At 41.3% G+C, this 19,442-nt stretch overlaps 1 long non-coding RNA gene across 1 annotated transcript; it reads left to right on the top strand.

Annotated features, from left to right (window-relative positions):
- Nucleotides 1–12,590: 12,590 nt before the first annotated feature.
- LOC134215086 (uncharacterized) lies at nt 12,591–13,339 on the top strand. Its single transcript, XR_009980023.1, has 3 exons — nt 12,591–12,681; nt 12,750–12,819; nt 12,870–13,339. It is a non-coding gene; the product is annotated as an uncharacterized LOC134215086 (long non-coding RNA).
- Nucleotides 13,340–19,442: the final 6,103 nt, after the last annotated feature.

Here is a 19,442-nt window from a genome sequence, read left to right as displayed (position 1 = left end):
GTTTTGTGATCTATTGTGTAAAAAACGATTTTTAATCACTAATTAATGATTTGAGTGTATTACTTCTACGTGAAGTTAAACGATTTACAATGATATGGAAATGCTAATATCATCTTCAAAACTTAGACGTACATGTTCATGATAGAATTAGAGGCGAAAGTATAGAATTGATAGTTCCGTTAGGATACGGCAGGCATGAAGAAAGGTTTTAATAGAAGTCGATTTGAAAGCGAGCGATTTGAACCTTCAAATCTCAGAGCCAATTAATTGAATTTCCGTTGGATTTGATTCCTCATAGAGGTGTGCGCTGGCGTCACTTTTGCATCGGCACGCCACTGTTTAAAATCGGTCAATACCTTGGCCTTAATACTACAAAGGACTCTTTTTTTTGTAAATTCCATGCAGTTGGTGCAGAAAATCCCAATAATTTCCTTCTAAATTCCAAAAATTATTTCCCGGGATAATTCCAAATTTTAGCGGACATTCAATTATTTATAATATAATAATTCCCATATTTTAGAATGATTTTCCTCGATTTTTTAATTCCCTTTGCAAATTTCTCAAGGAAATTTAAAAAATTCTATGAACATTCCAAAGAATAATTCCGAATAATTTTCCGTGATAATTATGAAGAGTTTTTAGTTTTGGTGGATTTATAAATTATAAAAAATGAAAATTATAAAGACTTTCCTACAGAAATTGCAAAGATTTTTATTATGGAAACTCAAAGAGTTTTGGTGGGAAATTCAAATAATGTCTCGTGGAAAATTTTCAGCTATTTCACTGGCAATTCCAAAGATTTTGCATTAGAAATCCCGTAGATTTTTCCATGGGTATTTCGAAGAATTTTGCTTAAATAACCAAAAAATTCCCCGCAAAAATTTTTGGAGAATTTTCCGGAAAATTTCCGATGAAAATTCTGGAGGGTTTATCGCGGAAATTATGGAGAACTCCTCTTGAAAATTCTAAAGGATGTCTTTTGGAAATGTCAAAGACTTTTTCTCAGACATTCCAAAAAGCTTCATTTTTTTCAAAGGATTTTCAGTTGAAGTACCTACGAAATAACTTTCCGTAGAAATTCTAAAGAACTACCTGATTTTCAGGAAACGTGTCGTCCGATTTTTGCGGTTTTCTCCCAGCAGCTCATGCAACTCGTGGTTCGTTCGTTTCCTCCACGTACCATCCGCCATCTGCATCCCACCATAGATGGTACGCAGCACTTTCCTTTCGAAAACTCCAAGTGCGCGTTGGTCCTCCGCGAGCATCGTCCAGGTCTCATGTCCGTAGAGGAATACCGGTCTAATGAGCGTTTTGTAGATTGTCAGTTTGGTATGGCGGCGAACTATTCGACGCTCCGTCTTGCGGAGTCCAAAGTACGTACGATTTCCAATCACTATGCGTCTCCGATTTGCTGGTATCATTTTCGGCAATCACCAGTGAGCCAAAGCACACAATTCTTCTACCACCTCGATTTCGTCACAACCGATAGAAACTCACGGTGGGTGGCTCACATTGTCTTCTCTTGAACCTCTTGCTATCATGTAGAGTAGAGTGGGCAAGAGTACGCACTTAGTTTTCAATCGATCATGTGGCCCTTATGAAGCAAGCTTCTGCATATCAAATCAGTGTCGATGATTCATATACTCTTCCTTTATGTTACCCAGTGGAAAAAATATTGAAATTATTGAGATTCGTTTTAGTAGAACCCTTATTGCAAGACAAGTGAAAAACGCACTCTTACCCCACCGGTGGGGTAAAAGTGCGCATCGGGTGGGGTAAGAGTACGCATTTATCCAATCTTGTGCTTCAAGTATATATTGACACAAATAAGAGTTAATAACATTTAATTGATGTTTAATGAGCATATATTAGGGAATGTTTAAAGATTACGTAACTCTTAAAGGGGGAGGGGGTCCTAAAAATGTGCACTTTCATACGAAAAAACATTGTTTTTTTATATATACAAAAACTACAGAGGTAAAAATATATATCAGGTTACGCGTGGCGTATACAAATGCATTTTCCTTCAAGAAAGTCCACCAATCACGTAACGTAAAATTTAACTATTTCATCACCCCTCCCCCCTATCTTACACTATTTGTATGAATCCTCTAAAAAATATATGGATCCTCACACATTTCGCAACCCCTCCCAGCTAAACGTTGCGTAATTTATGAATGTTTCTTTTGATTAAATGAAATTATCTTTTAGATGAAATTGTGTTTTCGTACTATGTTTTGTTGTACAACAAGTCCTAATACAATTTCATTATTTCGCTTCAGTGCTTTGTTCGCTAAGTCCTTTCTAACACCGAATTACTTCAACTTATCCTAAAAACTTGTGATAATTTCAAATTCTGTCTCTTTTTTCTTAGTTGTGGATCTTTACGCTTTGGAAGAAGTCTTATTTTGGCCAGAGATACGGGTTTGACATCATAACTTGAAGATTCATATGCGTACTCTTGCCCCACCGGTTCCTGCGTACTTTTACCCCACAGTCCCAAAAATTATTCAAGTAATGGTTTTGACTTCTTGGAAAACCAACCGGATTGGTGTTCTGTACCATAAAATACTCTATACAATAGGTTATCGAAATGGTATAATGTTCACCTGATTGAACGTATATATGGTAATGAAATACTAGTTGCGGAAATCCAATTATTTTTAGCAAAATGAACAAAAAGTTCTCTAACTCCATATCTCCCTTGTTGTTTATTCAAATCGTTTACAATTACACATGATAATAGTTGGCCAGAATACCTGTCAAAGTGATGCAGTGTTGCTAGTTTATCTTTTTTTATTACTTCAAAAAATCGAAAACGTACTCTTACCCCACGCGCACTCTTGCCCCACTCTACTCTACTTCGTCTTCGACGTGTTGATGACTAGTCCGATCCGCTTAGCTTCCCTCTTCAGTCTGATGTAGGCTTCCTCTATCTTGATATGGAAATGCTAATATCATCTTCCAAATTCGGACGTACATGTTCATGATAGCATCAATTCTATACTTTCGCCTCTAATGCTATCATGAACATGTACGTCCGAATTTGGAAGATGATATTAGCATTTCCATATCATTGTAAATCGTTTAACTTCACGTAGAAGTAACACACACGAAATCATTAATTTAGTGTACTACCCTTGGTGGGGGCATCCATCAATTAAGCTGTTATTGGTCGACGGTACAGCAGCAGTGCCTTTCTCTGCTTTGTTCTCTCCGAGGCAGCCAAGTTGGTTGCGACGAGACGGACGCAATGTGAAAACAGAACTGTGCAATAAAAATCCTATTCGACTAAATGCTGATGTCATATTAGAAATTTGGAGACAGTACTCGTCGATAGCAAACCCTTCCGCACGCGATGGCATATGAGCAAGTCAAACCACCTTCCTTTTGCCAGTGGAGATATATCAGCTTCCACACTGATATTCTTCCCCCTTCATACGGGAGCTTGGCAGAAGGAAGGTCGTGCGATATATGCCATCACAAATATTGCCCTCCGCTCGCTTTCAAATCGACTTCTATAAAAAACATTCTTCATGCCTGCCGTATCCTAACGGAACTATCAATTCTATACTTTCGCCTCTAATGCTATCATGAACATGTACGTCCGAATTTGGAAGATGATATTAGCATTTCCATATCATTGTAAATCGTTTAACTTCACGTAGAAGTAACACACACGAAATCATTAATTTAGTTCCTCTATCTTCTCAAAGTCATGTGCCATAATATCAATGTCGTCGGCGATGCGATGCGATGTTGAATAGCAGACTAAAAAAGACCACCAACCCGATCCATCGTCGCTTTGATCAACCGTGTCAGTTTATCCGGAAATCCGTGTTCGTGAATTAGCTTCCATCCAGCTTTTTACGCAGGTCATGCTATAAATTTTGAATTACCCCTTTTGACGTTTGAGGTGTCCACTATAAATGCTGTTATAATTTTAGTAATTCGATCGAAGTATTTTTTGGTATGTTGAAAAATTTTGATTACGCTTGGAAACGGTGGAAACGTCAACATATTTACCTAATGTTTTCACAATCGATTTCACTTTTTAAGTTTTTTTTTCAAATTTTCTTTCTTTTAGGTAATTCAAGAACTGCTGGCGGTTGACCGTATGATTAAACACGCCTGGAGGGAACGATACCATTCATTTTATATGCCAGGATAAAAAATGATTGATTTTTTAGTTCTTACGGTCAATAGAAGTGCGCCTGAAATATTGAAACATGTACTGTTTCCACCCGCTATTCTCAGCAAAATTTGTTTCACTCACATCTTGCCAAATTGATAATTTTCTCGACCATCGATTCCTGTCGTCTGTGATTAGAATTCCTCCGTTTCAGCAAGGTGTATCAATCTACTGTATACCACCTAACTCGATGCACTTTGACTTCTGGGCATCGTTCGATGTCACTGGCTTTGCGGGACATAGATGGCCAGTGGGTGTGATTCCTCCAAACGGTTATTTTCTGAAAATGCCACTTATCTTTAGATCCGGCATCAATTTCTGAAAATGGAGTGCTGACTCATATACACATCGCGGTGTAAGGCACAGAGACGATTTTCTAGGTTCCGGAGTTCGAAAAAACGAGGAATATTCTCCTAATGATAGAATACTTCTTGATGTTTTCTTACGTAAACGGGACCACATCCATGCTTGGTTAATCTAAATCTTCCGAGAACGAAGTTGAACGTTTTTCTGTGAATGTAGTATATGATGCCGTCCAGCACCTTTGCTGAAAGTTAAACCTGATTACCGGTTTCCGTACAGCGGAACGCGGAGGACGTGGTTACCAAAGATAAATATGGTCAACTTGCCTTCTGCTCAAATGAGTTAAACAAAGGTGTTCAATTTGCGTTCAAGTGTAACGATTCGTTCAATTAATTTGCCTAAACTAGACTGAGAATAAGACAGTTCAAGAAAATTGAGCAAATATAACTTGAAACGCACGATTGAGCAATTTAATTGAAAGAAAGTTGAACACTTTCATCTTTTGTCAAGCTAATTCAATTCAGCAGAAAGCATCAACTCATTTGCCTAATCGAAATCCAACGACACGAATCATTCGAAGAAAGACCAATATGGATGTATGTAAGTTCTTTTCGATCAGAAGTCTAGCAAGAGCTCGCTAGGAGTTACAGATTTAATTCTAGTGGATTTTCTGCTATGTATTCTCCAACAAGTAGAGTGTACTATCAAAGAATCAATGAGACGTAACATTGGTAAAGTAAGAATAAATCATTCCCTGTGTCGCATCGGACCGAGTCAGACGCATTTAGTTTGGATCTCTCACGCGAACTCGATCAAGTGCTTTTTTAAGTTGCCAAATAAACGGCACCGAAGTTTCGCAAGGTGAATTCCTGGCGACCAGAAGGAAGCGGGCTGTAATTGGTAAATTACCAACCGGTAATCATTACAGCGCCGTGAATATCAGCATTCCATCCCTGTACGACGACGTTCGTAGGCACCTACAAAGGCAGAAACAAAACGGCTAAGTACCTATTCGCTTTGTATTGTTTGCATGCGGTGGAGTTGGGTACACTTTTTTCTCGATAGAAAGAATCGGACAGTGCAGAAAGAGTGGGCATTAGCCTGGTCCAAAAAAATATTTTTTTCTTAAATAAATTTATTTAAGTTTTTTTTTATCTTTGATACATGGACGAAGTGAGTTGAGGCGAAACGCCTCCCAAAGACAATGTCGTTCGCACGCGATTTTACCAGGCCACATCACCTGGTCCCTGGGTTGTTTACTTTCGGCAGAAAGTGAAAAGTATTGATTTTTTGGGAATCGAACGTGATTTGACGCGTCGTTTTCCGAAAACTGATTTTCATCAGATCAATCGGAACAAACTACGTGTAACCGCAGCTACATTCCAGGATGCAAATGCTATCGCAAAAGACCAGAACTATAATGTGGAATATTTGGTTTATGTTCCCTCGCGGGAGGTTGAGATTGAAGGCGTAATTAACGCAGCGAGCCTGACTTGCAAGGATGTACTTGCAGGAAAAGGCCGTTTAAAAAATGCCCTGCAATCTACCGTGGATATTCTGGACTGCAAGGAATTGCATTCAGCAGCCATGGTAGATGGTAAAAAAGTATATTCGGAGTCAGGTTCGCTACGAGTAACGTTTGCCGGTTCGATACTCCCAAAATATGTAGATATCGAAAATATGTTGTTTCCGGTGCGTCTTTTTGTACCCAGAGTTTTCAATTGTACCAACAGCAAACTGGGGCACACTGCCGAGTTTTGCGACAACAAGCCCCGTTGTGGCAAATGTTTTGAAAAGCATAGGGAGGAGTCCTGCCAACAACAAGTTACAAAGTGCGCTTATTGTGGCATGGACCCTCCCCATGGTTTGCAAGAATGCCCGGTGTACAAAAAGCGCACCCAAAAAGTGAAGCGCTCGTTGGTACAGCGCTCTAAGCAGTCGTATGCAGAAATGGTGAAGTCGCAAGACACATCCGCAACTGCCAACGCAACGGCTGCTATTTCAGCTGCCGTTCAAGTAAGTGATTTTTATGATGTCATTTCCATAGACGAATCGGACTCTGACGTAGCCGATATGGATGATTCTGCGGAGGTACACGTACCCGAAAAGAGGAAGAAACTGTCTTCCCCGGGATTGCGCCGTAAGAAAACAAAAATCATCCCTAGAAGCTTGCCTAAATCTGATGGTAATGGGGGATTATTTAAAATTCCGAAGCAACCTGTCTATACTGCTCCTTTTGACCCATGTTGCAGTAAGACATTCCCGCCATTGCCTAAAACTGATGTTACAAAGAAACATCAGTCAAGGAATATCTCTGAGCAGAAAACTGCTACTCGCACTTCCAAGAAAAGAATCTCGTCCAAGCGAGGATTGATATCCTTTAAGGACCTTGTGGACCGTATTTTGAACTTATTCAATATTCCGAATTCATTGAGGCCAATCATTGACCTCTTTATTCCAACAGTTGAAAGTTATCTGAAGCAATTGACTGTTTCATGGCCCCTTCTTGCAGGACTTGTATCTTTCGATGGATAATACGGCCATACAAGATACAATCACTGTGCTGCAGTGGAACTGTCACAGTCTGAAACATAAATTGGACGTGTTTAAGTTTTTAATTCGCAACTCCGATTGCGATATATTTGCACTCTGTGAAACATGGCTTTCTTCTGAAGATGAAATCAACTTCCACGATTTTAACATTATTCGCCAAGATCGGAATGATCATTATGGTGGCGTTCTTTTGGGAATCAAAAAATGTCACACTTTCTACAGAATTCCCATTCCGACTGTTAATGGTTTAGAGATCGTCGCTTGCCAAGTAAATGTAAAGAATAAAGACCTTTGCATAGCTTCAGTGTATATACCCCCAAATGCCTCACTTAATCGTCGGCATCTTTGGAGCGCAGTCTCTCTTTTATCATCCCCAGTTTTAATACTGGGTGATATGAATGCACATGGAACTGCATGGGGCGAAACTAGAGACGATAACAGAGCGCCTATTTTCTATGATTTGTGCGACGATTTCAACTTGAATATTTTGAACACAGGCGAAGTAACTCGAATAGGACCTCAAGGTCAGGAAAGTCGAATAGATCTGTCTTTATGCTCTAATTCACTATCATTAGATTGCACGTGGAAGGTAATCCAAGATCCCCATGGTAGTGACCACATGCCGATAGTCACCACAATCAAAAGCGGCTATCAACGATCAGTGCCAGTTAATGTTCCTTCGACCTCACGAAAACATTGACTGGCAAAATTTGCATCGGCGGTAAAAATTGGTATGGAATCAACTGATATTCTTCCTCCACTGGATGAGTATCGATTCCTTACCGAATTGATTCATAAAAGCGCACTAGAAGCTCAGAAACGACGCGTTCCAAGTACATCTGTCATAAGAAGACCAGCCACTCCTGGATGGGATGATGAATGTACTAAGTTGTATTCCGAGAAATCTGATGCCTTCAAGGCTTTCCGTAAACACGGAAGGTCTGAGCTTTTCGAAGAGTATTTGAGGCTTGAAAGAAAGCTCAAAAATATTCTAAAGGCTAAAAAACGTAGCTACTGGCGACGTTTTGTTGAGGGACTATCACGAGAAACCTCAATGACAACACTTTGGAAAACGGCCCGCAACATGCGGAACCGCATTTCCACCAATGAGAGTGAAGAATACTCCAATCGATGGATATTCAACTTCGCAAAAAAGGTCTGCCCAGATTCCGTACCAGCAGAATCGCTATTTCGAGAATCAGTCACTGATCCCGGTTCTTTGGGTGGACCATTCTCAATGCTGGAACTTTCTATGTCTCTTCTTTCATCAAACAACTCTTCTCCGGGATGCGATAATATCAAATTCAATCTTCTTAAAAACCTCCCAGATATCGCTAAAGACGATTACTTGACCTGTACAACTGTTTCATGGAGTACAACATTGTGCCCCCAGAATGGCGCCAGGTCAAAGTAATAGCTATTCAAAAGCCTGGGAAACCAGCGTCTAATCACAATTCATACCGACCGATCGCCATGCTATCGTGCATGAGGAAATTATTGGAGAAAATGATCCTTTCAAGAATTGACCATTGGGTCGAGCAAAATGCATTACTGTCAAATACTCAATTCGGTTTTCGAAAAGGTAAAGGAACAAATGACTGTCTAGCGTTGCTCTCTTCAGATATACAGCTGGCCTATGCGCACAAGGAGCAACTGGCTTCAGTTTTCTTGGATATTAAGGGCGCTTTTGATTCTGTTTCCATAGAAGTACTGTCGGAAAATTTGCACAGTAGTGGATTACCCGTTATTTTGAATAATTTCTTGTACAATTTGTTGTCAGTAAAACATATGAACTTTACTCTCGGCACTCTGACAACTTCCAGAAATAGCTACATGGGCCTTCCCAAGGTTCATGTTTAAGTCCTTGCTTTACAATTTCTATGTTAAAGATATTGACAATTGTTTGGAAGGACAATGCACGCTTAGACAACTTGCAGATGATGCCGTGATCTCCTAAGAGGTTCATGTGCAAATGTCCTGCAAAGACCATTGCAAAACTCCCTAAATAACCTGACTGTTTGGGCCAGACATTTAGGGATCGAGTTCTCTCCGCAAAAACTCAATTGGTAGTGTTTACTAAGAAGCGGTACCCAGCTCAACTGAAACTAAAGCTGTTGAAAGATGACATAAACCAATCTTTATCTTCTAAATACCTTGGGGTCTGGTTTGATTCCAAGTGTACCTGGAAAACCCATATTGATTATTTGTTAGAGAAATGCCGAAAAAGGATCAATTTTCTCCGTTCTATCTCTGGAACTTGGTGGGGCGCTCACCCGGAAGACCTCATCAAACTATATAAAACGACTATTCTCTCTGTTTTAGAGTATGGCTCTTTCTGCTTCCTCTCAGCAGCTGATTGCCACCTGATCAAATTGGAACGAATTCAATATCGCTGTTTGCGTATTGCTCTTGGCTGTATGCATTCAACGCATAACATGAGCCTGGAGGTGCTTGCTGAGTCACTCCTTTAAAGCACCGTTACTGGGAGCTCTCACTTAGAATACTGATCAAATGTGGAACAAGTAACACACTTGTATTAGAAAACTTCGATAATATGCTTGAACTGGCTCATCGTTCAAGATACCTGCGAGTCTATCTCAACTACATATCGACAGATCTCTGTCTTCCATGTTATAATCCACCTCGAGTTCTCTTCGTCAACGACAGTTCCTCAATTGAATACGATCTGTCCATGGAACACGCTATTCGAGGAATACCAGATCACCTTCGCCAAATATCTATTCCCTACCTTTTTTCTAAAAAATATGAACATGTCAATTGCAATAACAGATATTTCACTGGTGGTTCTCGCATTAACGCATCCAATGGCTTCGGTGTTTTCAACGTAAAAACAACCACTTTCCCAAAACTTCACGAACCGTGTTCGGTTTATGTTGCTGAGCTGGCAGCAATTAATTTCGCTTTGGGGATAATTTCCGATCAGCCCGTAGACCATTATTTCATTTTCTCGGATAGTCTTAGTTCTATCGAGGCACTCCGGTCGATGAAACCTGTTAAGCACGCATCTTACTTTCTTACAACTATAAGAGAGCAGATGCGTGATTTGGTCGAAAGATCATTCAAGATTACCTTTGTATGGGTCCCATCCCATTGCCTAATCTATGGCAATGAGAAGGCGGACTCGCTAGCAAAGGTGGGCGCACAGGAAGGTGAAGTTTATGATAGACAAATCTCGAATAACGAGTTTTTCCCATTAGTCCGTCAGAGTACTCTTCAAAATTGTCAAATGATTTGGTCACACAATGAACTTGGACGGTGGCTATTTTCCATAGTTCCTAAAGTTTCTGCGCGAGCGTGGTTCAGAGGTGAGGACTTAAGTCGAGGCTTCATTCGCACGATGTCGAGGCTTATGTCCAATCACTATTCACTAAACACACATCTCTACAGAATAAACCTGGTCGATAGCAACCTATGTAGGTGCGGAGCCGGTTACGATGACATCGATCACGTAGTTTGGTATTGCTCGGAAAATGACGCCTCCAGAGAGCAACTATTGGATACCCTTGTGGCCCGAGGTAAACAACCCTTCCGGGATATAAGAGGTGTTTTGGGAGATCGCGATGTGATATATATGCAGGCCATCTATGCCTTCCTTTGCTTGGCTGACATCAAAGTTTAATGCCTATATTCTTCTCTTTCTCAGTTTTTTTCTTGTCCGATTCTGTTTCTCTGTACCATGTACCCCGAAGCTCTGGCCATCCGGAAGATGCTCCCTGACGAACCAAAATCGAGCACGACGCCACGCAAAATCGTTTTCAACGTTCAACGTCAAAAGCCCGGATGAGCAGCTGAAATAACCTAAACCCAAATCCCTACCCCGTCCGTCCTGTATTAAGTTTTTTAACCTTGAGTCGCCACGAGTATTATGGTCTATGTCCCCTCCCAACTAACTGTTAAGATAAGATGATATACCATGTAAAAATATCATACTTGAGAATTGCGGCTCCGCAAAGTGTCACACACGACTGAGCCTACCAAATAAATGAACTGGTAAAAAAAAAAAGTAAGAATAAACAGGATTCCTCAGGTGTCCAGGTGATTGACTTGAATGAAACTGACAAATAACGAAGAATATACGCTACATCTCGATAAGTTTGTTCTTGCGGCTTCCCAACATCTGTAATTCGACTACAGAAAATCTAAAAGGTAGAATTATTATTACGTTTATTATTAATTCAAATACCAATGCATTATGTGCATTTCGAACATCTTGACAGATTGCAAAACATACTTCAGTTCAACGGTGACTATGATGCTGAGCGAAAAAAAAGTTCACAGCATCTGTCATGTTTGAATCACCCCTTTCCAGATTTATGGCTAGCGTAAAAAGCTGAATAGCTGGTCCCTATCGATTGTATCATATGCGGCTTTGAAGTCGATGAATAGATTATACGTGGGAACGTTGTATACGCGACATTTCTGCAGTATTTGGCGAATGGCGAACACCTGGTCCGCGGTAGAGCGTTCGCCCATAAAACCCGCCTGGTACTGCCCCACGAACTATCTTGCATTTGGTGCTAGTCGACGGCATAAAATTTGAGAGAGTACCTTGTAGGCGGCGTTCAGCAATGTGATTGCGCGGTAGTTGCTACAACCCAGCTTATCGCCCTTTTTGTAGATGGGACACACGACACCTTCCATCCACTCCTGCGGTAGAACCTCATCCTCCCAAACCTTGGTAACCACCCAGTGCAGCGCTCTAGCCAGTGCCTCACCACCGTGTTTAAATAGCTCTCCTGGTAGTTGGTTCAACTCCAGGGGCTTTGTTGTTTTTCAGCAGGCCAATCTCCTCCTGGATTTGCTGGAGATCCAGAGCCAGTAAAATTATGTGCTGCGCGCGTTCTCCCAGGTTCATAACCATACCGTGTAACAGTAGCCGTTTTCGTTATTTATTTATTTAACAGTTATTTGTTTTCTTGTTATTATTGTTTTGCTTAAGCATTCTAAATAAATGTAAATATTATATAAAAAATCTTAAAAGTAGTAAATTACATGAACATAGAAACGCGAAGCACAATTAAACAAAATAAATTACCACACAACGCACAATACTTGGAAATTGCATACAACTTTCGAAGCGTAAATAGGTATCCCGCTACGCAAGGTTGATGCGCGAAGCGATTCGAAAATCACTATTCGTGCTCTCGTTGCCTGGATAGAGAACACTGAAAGGCAACTATTGAATTCTTAGACACGATAACGGAATGAGATGAGTAAACTAATTTCGATTCGAAAGCAAAAGGAGATAGCTACAATTGATATCTCTCGAATATAGTAAGCGGAGACCATTGGGTTCCCGTTTCTTAAAACCATACCGTGACAGTTTAATCTGAGGGATTTCAGAAATAGTCTCGTCCAAGATGAATACACCACTAGGTGTTCCAATCTGCCAAATTCACGATTCAGCCATCTTGGATTTTAGTATGGGAGAGCCAGCCGGTTTGTTGTCGTTTTGCACTGAAAATGAATTTTTCACCCCCGCCTTCTTCTCTTCCACAAACTAAGCACATTGCAACACCTAGCTGTGTATTCATCTTGGTCTCGTCCACTTTGTCCCAGACCGTGGTAGAAGAAGGATCGCGAAGTTGTGTAGTTTCCGTGGTGTAATTGTTGTAAGTTTATTAAAACGTGAAGTGTTCTTAAGTTAGTAGTAATTATTTCTAAATGTTTCCCCGTAAAGACCCTAGCTAGATATCGAAGTTTGTGCGGTAAAAGTTGTGCGTGTTGAACTGTTGTGTCAGAGTTCAAAGGTAAATTACTTTAATTGTGTGTCATCATATGTGCTAATTGTGTCGTCTAGCCTAGCGCAAGCTACGGCTTTTTCATTCAGAGCCAACCCAAAAATACCGCACAAAGCGCAGACGAAAAGCTAGCCGCCGCACCACCCTCCGTCGCGCATCCAGTCTACGCTCTGGAAGCAAAGTTTCCCGGCGGTTTGAGGCCGGAAGGGAGTCGCGAACGCCCTCAACGCACTCCAGGCGACTATTCCGTTCATCGTTCGCCCAGCCAGTAAGTTCACGGCACGAGAAAACCACCAAAATCTCGTGCGTGAACGTGAAACTCGGTTGTAGCTCAACGAGTCATCGCTGGTGGCAGCCATCGCCGTCGTCGTCGTAGGAAGCGCAAAAGGGAGCTTGAAAGCGTAAGCCCCGAAAGACCGTGAGTAGAGAGCCTTGCATGCAAGCACCTTAGCACAGACACACAATATTAGCTAGAGTAGGCAAAAAACCGCACACGTTAGGTAGCCAGATGTGAACAGGGGAAATTAAGGCGGCCGGTCGGAATGACCGTTGTAAATACCTAGGTTAAGTAATCCGTTAAATAAACGTCGTTGATTATGTCTTTGTTTCTGTAAAAACATGTATTAGTGATAGTTAAGAAAGCTTAAGTGTGTTTCACGTTCGAGTAGTTTTAGTTTGTCCGTGTAATGTCTGGTTTATCCGGCTTCCAAAGTGGAATGAGGGTGAAGAGGTTGGGGAATTTCTGCCAGTGATGATAACGAACTTAGGTCGTGTTGATGGAATTCGGTTATCTGGTGGAATTTGCGAGCTATGCTAGATAGGTGTCGATTGTCTGCGTTTCCAGGTCATTCGGGTCGGAATTAGAATGCTTGCTTGTTCCCGTTCATCTCCGAGAATTTAGTAGCTGACTTTCGGTCAGTATCTAGCCGGGCATCGTAGAAAACGACAGGTGGTCCTCTTCGGAGGTGGCGCATAAGCCATTTTGTTTGCAAGGAGTCGGGGAACAAGCCGCGGAATGCTAGCCGCCATTTTGGCCGCTACATAATTGGCGCCGCAACGTAAAAAATGTGTGCATTTTAGTTAAATTCGGAGATTTATTGTGTGTGTAGTATGTTCAGAATATTTAGCGTGTTTCGATAAATGTTACAAATCACAAAAATTATGAAAATTAAATATTGATAAGTTTCTTTTCGGATATATGTGAATTCATTGAATGAAGGCTAATTTGTGTGAATTTATTAGGATTTTTTTGAGTAAATCTTTGTTTTTGTGTCTTATTAATTAATTAATTTATTAAAGTATTTATTTATTTATTTATTTATTAAATTATTGAAATATTTATTTATTTATTTATTAAATTATTTATTTATTTTTTTCTACATTCATTTTCAATTTATTCTATCTATTCTTATTTATTCTAAACCCTAAGTAATTGTGAAACTAGTATTTCTCAGTGGTAAATTCAATTGTATAATCTGTGTCAGTTCGTAAATTTAGATACATAATGTCTTCCAAATTTCCTTCTGCGTCTCATTTGCTGAACGATGAAGTGGACTATGAGCTGAAACTTAGAAATCATGGGGAAGAGTGCAGTAAAGTTTGGAGTCCAAACAAAGGACTTTGAGAAGACTTTTGCATCAGGATAATCAAGAGGGTAGAGAATATCGCTCGATGTATTCTATCGACCAAGAATATGATCTAATATCAGGTAGGGTTAATACAATAACGAATTCACTGTCTCAAAATTTTGACGTGAAGTTGGTCTGCCGTCTTAAACACTACCATTTGCGAGCACAGCGTAGTATCGCTAAAACGGCTGAGGCAAAGGCAATGAAAGATACTTTGGTAAAACATATTTTTGACTTAGTGACTATGTACAATTCGAAAAGTTCGTCGGTACCGTCAGGAGGCCTAGAAGAAGGCGATTTCTCACAAGAAGACGAGGAGTGTGATAACGGTAAGCAAAAAGGTGGAAATTTGTTAACGAACGAGAAGGCAAAAAATACATCTAATAAGGCAGGTTCAGGGCAAGAATATCTGAAAGGCATAGAAACACCAAAAGAAATGAAGAAAGATACTGTTGGTTCTCAAACTAATTTGGAAATTAAAGTTCAGCATCTAGAAGCTCAGATGAATGAAATAAAGTCTATGCTACAACAAGTATTAACGAAACAACTGCAGGAGGGGCAGAATCAACTACAAGCTCAATTAACTGCACACGCGACCAGAACGGGTACTATTCCTAAAACGGTAGTTTCACAGGTAACGTTACCTTCTCAGATGGTTGCTGTTCCAGAGCAGCTAGACAGCACGCCTCATAATATAAACACATTAATGGGAAACTCACGTAACACATGTGCAATGAGGCCGGCGGTTGGCGATGAGCAATTTGCTCATGAGAATGCCGCACATAATAACTTTCAATTTCGTCAAGGGTGTCAAAATGTGCCACCGACAGAACTGCCAAGAAACCTGAATTTTGCTGGAAGGGACTATCCGCTGATTCAACCAACTGAACATTCTCAATTCGGGTTACAGGGGTCGGTTGGAAATAGGAATGTTGGTCGGACAGGACATATTTCTAGACAGATGCAACAACCTGAGTGGGACAACGATGACGGAAGCGAGAGCAGTGGGTACTATCGTTCGCAAAACATTAATTCGCACAGGACAATCAATAGGGATTATCGCATGCAGTACGACAGGAAGATCGAAAAGTGGAACATCTTCTTTTCAGGGTCACCGAGATCACCCACTTTAGAGGATTTCATTTATAAAGTTAAAGTTTTAGCAAGCATGACCGGTATTCCTAGAGATAGTTTGATCAGTCACATTCATTTGTTGTTACGCGACGAGGCATCCAACTGGTTCTTTACCTATTATGAAGCTAATTGGGACTGGAATCAGCTCGAGACCAGGATAAGATATAGGTTTGGGAACCCAAACCAGGACCAGGGGAATAGGCAACAAATCTACGAACGAAAGCAGCTCAAAGGTGAGACGTTTATAGCCTTCGTAACTGACATCGAGCGACTGAACAAGCTGTTGACGAAACCGCTAACACCACAACGAAAGTTCGAAATAATTTGGGAGAACATGCGCCAACATTATAGATCGAAGTTAGCGTGTTTCCAAGTGGACAATCTGGAGGAGCTGATACAGTTAAATTATCGTATTGATGCCAGTGATCCAGGTCTGCACCCGGTGGGACCAAGACATGGAGTGCACAATATCGATTTAAATTCGGAAGGCGAACCGTCCGAGGACGAAGAAGTCAACGTACTGTCGAGGAGATACCAAAGAGGTCAAGGTGTTCCTAGAAACCTGGACAGGCCGGGGCCTAGAGTAGAGGAAACGACGAGAACGCTACTTTGTTGGAATTGTCGGAAAAACGGTCACTTCTGGAGAGAATGCAGAGAAGTCAAGACTGTCTTCTGTTACGTATGTGGCAATCCAGGGAAAATTTCGACTACCTGTGATAGCCATCCTAGACGGGATACACCGCGTAATGGAGAAACGCCACGAAATTCGGGAAACTGAGTTCGGAGTGCATATTCGGGAACGTTAGCATTCCTCAGCAATCCTCAGTTCCCACCTCATCCAAACCGTTTTCAGACCCTTTCGAAAATCTCCTAGAAGTAAAGATCAGAACTAGCCAGTGTCCGCTAGTTAAAGTTAGCATATTCGATGTAGAGACTGATGCACTCCTTGACTCGGGTGCCGGTATCAGTGTGGCGAACTCCACTGAATTAATTGACAATCAAGGACTTAAACTCTTACCGTCACCGATTAAGATCTGCACGGCAGACAAAACGCAATATTCTTGTACGGGCTACGTAAACGTACCGGTGAGATTCAAAGGAATTACCAAGGTAATATCTCTGGTAGTAGTTCCGGAGATGCAACCAATGTCAACTGAGCAGTCGAGCGCACAATGTTTTCATTTCTTTCTACATACAATAGAAGCACTTCCGGTGCTAGAGAAGCCTGACCCAGACCAGTCTTTGGATATTCCGGGGTTAGAACTTCCAGAACCATCCCGAGCCACGCCAGAGTCAATCGAGATAGAACACGAATTGACGACAGATGAACGACGAAGATTAACAGAAGTAGTAAAAGAATTTCCATGTACTACTGAGGATAAGTTGGGACGCACGACGTTAATACAACACGAAATTGTACTGCGGGATGAGACGAAGCCTAGAAGACAAGCGTTGTATCGCTGCTCTCCATCCATTCAAGCGGAAATGGATAAAGAGATCGAGCGTTACAAAAGTTAGATGCAATTGAAGGGTGCACGAGCGAGTGGGCGAACCCTCTGGTCGCGGTTCGCAAATCGAATGGGATGAGCAGAGTATGTTTAGATTCAAGACGCATCAATGCGATTACTAAAAAAGATTCATACCCGATGAGAGATATGAAAGGGATATTCCATCGTCTCCGCAGCGCAAGATACTTTTCGGTGATAGATTTGAAGGATGCTTATTTTCAAATCCCGCTCAAGGAGGAGTGTCGGGATTTCACGGCCTTTAGAACTTCGAAAGGGTTATTTAGATTCAAAGTGTGCCCTTTTGGCCTCACCAATGCGCCATTCACCATGTGCCGCCTCATGGACAAGGTGATTGGTTTTGATTTGGAGCCACACGTGTTCGTATACTTAGACGACATTGTGGTGGCCACGAAGACGTTATCCGAACACTTCCGGCTTCTAAGGATCGTGGCAAATCGTTTAAAACAAGCTAGCCTAACCATCTCATTAGACAAATCCCGATTCTGCAGAAAGCAGGTGAACTATTTAGGATATTTATTAACCAACGAAGGTATTGCAATAGATAATACACGCATCGAACCTATTTTGAACTACGCTCGGCGTAAAATGCGTAAAAGATATTCGTCGGCTGCTGGGATTAGCTGGATTTTATCAGCGGTTTATCCAGCAGTACAGTAGAATTGTCGCGCCAATCTCCGATCTTTTGAGGAAAGGACAGAAGAAATTTCTGTGGACGGAGGCGGCAGAAGAATCATTTCAGGAACTGAAAGCTGTTTTAGTATCGGCACCTATTTTGGCCAACCCGGACTTTCAATTGCCATTCGTAATCGAGTCGGATGCGTCCGATAATGCGGTAGGTGCTGCACTTATACAGCACTTAGATGGAGAGCCACGAGTCATTGCTTATTTTAGCAAGAAATTGAGCAGCACGCAAAAGAAATACGCGAGTGTTGAGAAGGAATGTTTGGGTGTTCTGCTAGCGATCGAACATTTTCGACATTTCGTGGAGGGAAGCAGATTTAAGGTCGTGACAGATGCAAGGAGTTTGCTTTGGCTGTTCACGATCGGAGTCGATTCAGGCAACTCCAAACTTCTTCGGTGGGCACTTAAAATTCAGTCCTACGACATTGAATTGGAGTATCGGAAAGGTAAGCAGAACATTGTAGCGGATTGCCTTTCTCGATCAATGGACTCGTTGTCGCTAATGTCACTCGACCCAGATTATCAGGACTTGATGGAACAAATACGTAAAACTCCTCAAGACTACAGCGAGTTCAAAGTCATTGATGAACAAGTCTACAAGTTCGTGAAAAGTGAAGACAGACTAGAAGATACACGATTCTGCTGGAAGCGATATCCACGGAAAGATGAACGAGAGCCTATCATACGGGAAGTACATGGTGAAGCACATATGGGTTTCGTGAAGACACTAGCATCTGTGAGACAGCGGTATTTCTGGCCATTAATGAGCTCACAAATTAAAAAATATTGTCAAGAATGTGTAGCGTGTCAAACCAGCAAAGCAACTAACGTTAATACGACGGCACCGTTGACAGTCCAACGTAAAATTGCAGAATTTCCTTGGCAATTTATAACCATGGACTATGTTGGACCCTTACCAGCGTCCGGTAAGGCAAGAAATACGTGTCTGTTGGTAATTACCGACGTCTGTAGTAAGTTCATTTTAATACAACCTTTTAGGCAAGCCACAGCGGACTCTTTAATACCATTCGTGGAGAACATGGTTTTCTTACTGTTTGGCGTTCCTGAGGTCGTTTTAACCGACAATGGGTCACAATTTGTGTCCAAGCCTTTTCAAGAACTCCTAGCAAGGTATCATGTGACGCATTGGAAAACTCCGAGCTACCATCCACAAATCAATGATTCCGAGCGAGTCAATCGCGTTTTAACAACTGCCATTAGAGCAACCATAAAACAAGATCACAAAGATTGGTCGAACAACATTCAGGTCATTGCTAAGGCCATCAGAAACTCGGTTCACGAAGCTACTAAATATACTCCGTACTTCGTAGTTTTCGGGCGGAATATGGTATCCGACGGTAGGGAATACAGGCATATAAGAGACACTTCAGAAAGCAGCGGAAGTTTAAAAACTGATGACAGGGAAAAGCTATATGCAGAAATACGCGAAAATATTAAAAAAGCTTTTGAGAAACACTCAAAGTATTATAATTTGAGGTCCAACGCAAACTGCCCTAAATATGCGACAGGTGAAAAAGTTTTGAAACGGAACACAGAGCTGTCAGACAAAGGTAGAGGGTACTGTGCCAAGCTTGCACCGAAATATGTCCCTGCCATTGTGAAGCGTGTGATTGGAGATCATTGTTATGAACTAGAGGAT

Source organism: Armigeres subalbatus, chromosome 2, assembly GCF_024139115.2.
Source record: "Armigeres subalbatus isolate Guangzhou_Male chromosome 2, GZ_Asu_2, whole genome shotgun sequence".
In the NCBI taxonomy this organism is placed as follows: Eukaryota; Metazoa; Arthropoda; class Insecta; order Diptera; family Culicidae; genus Armigeres; species Armigeres subalbatus.
This window is presented reverse-complemented; position numbering and strand designations above follow the sequence as displayed.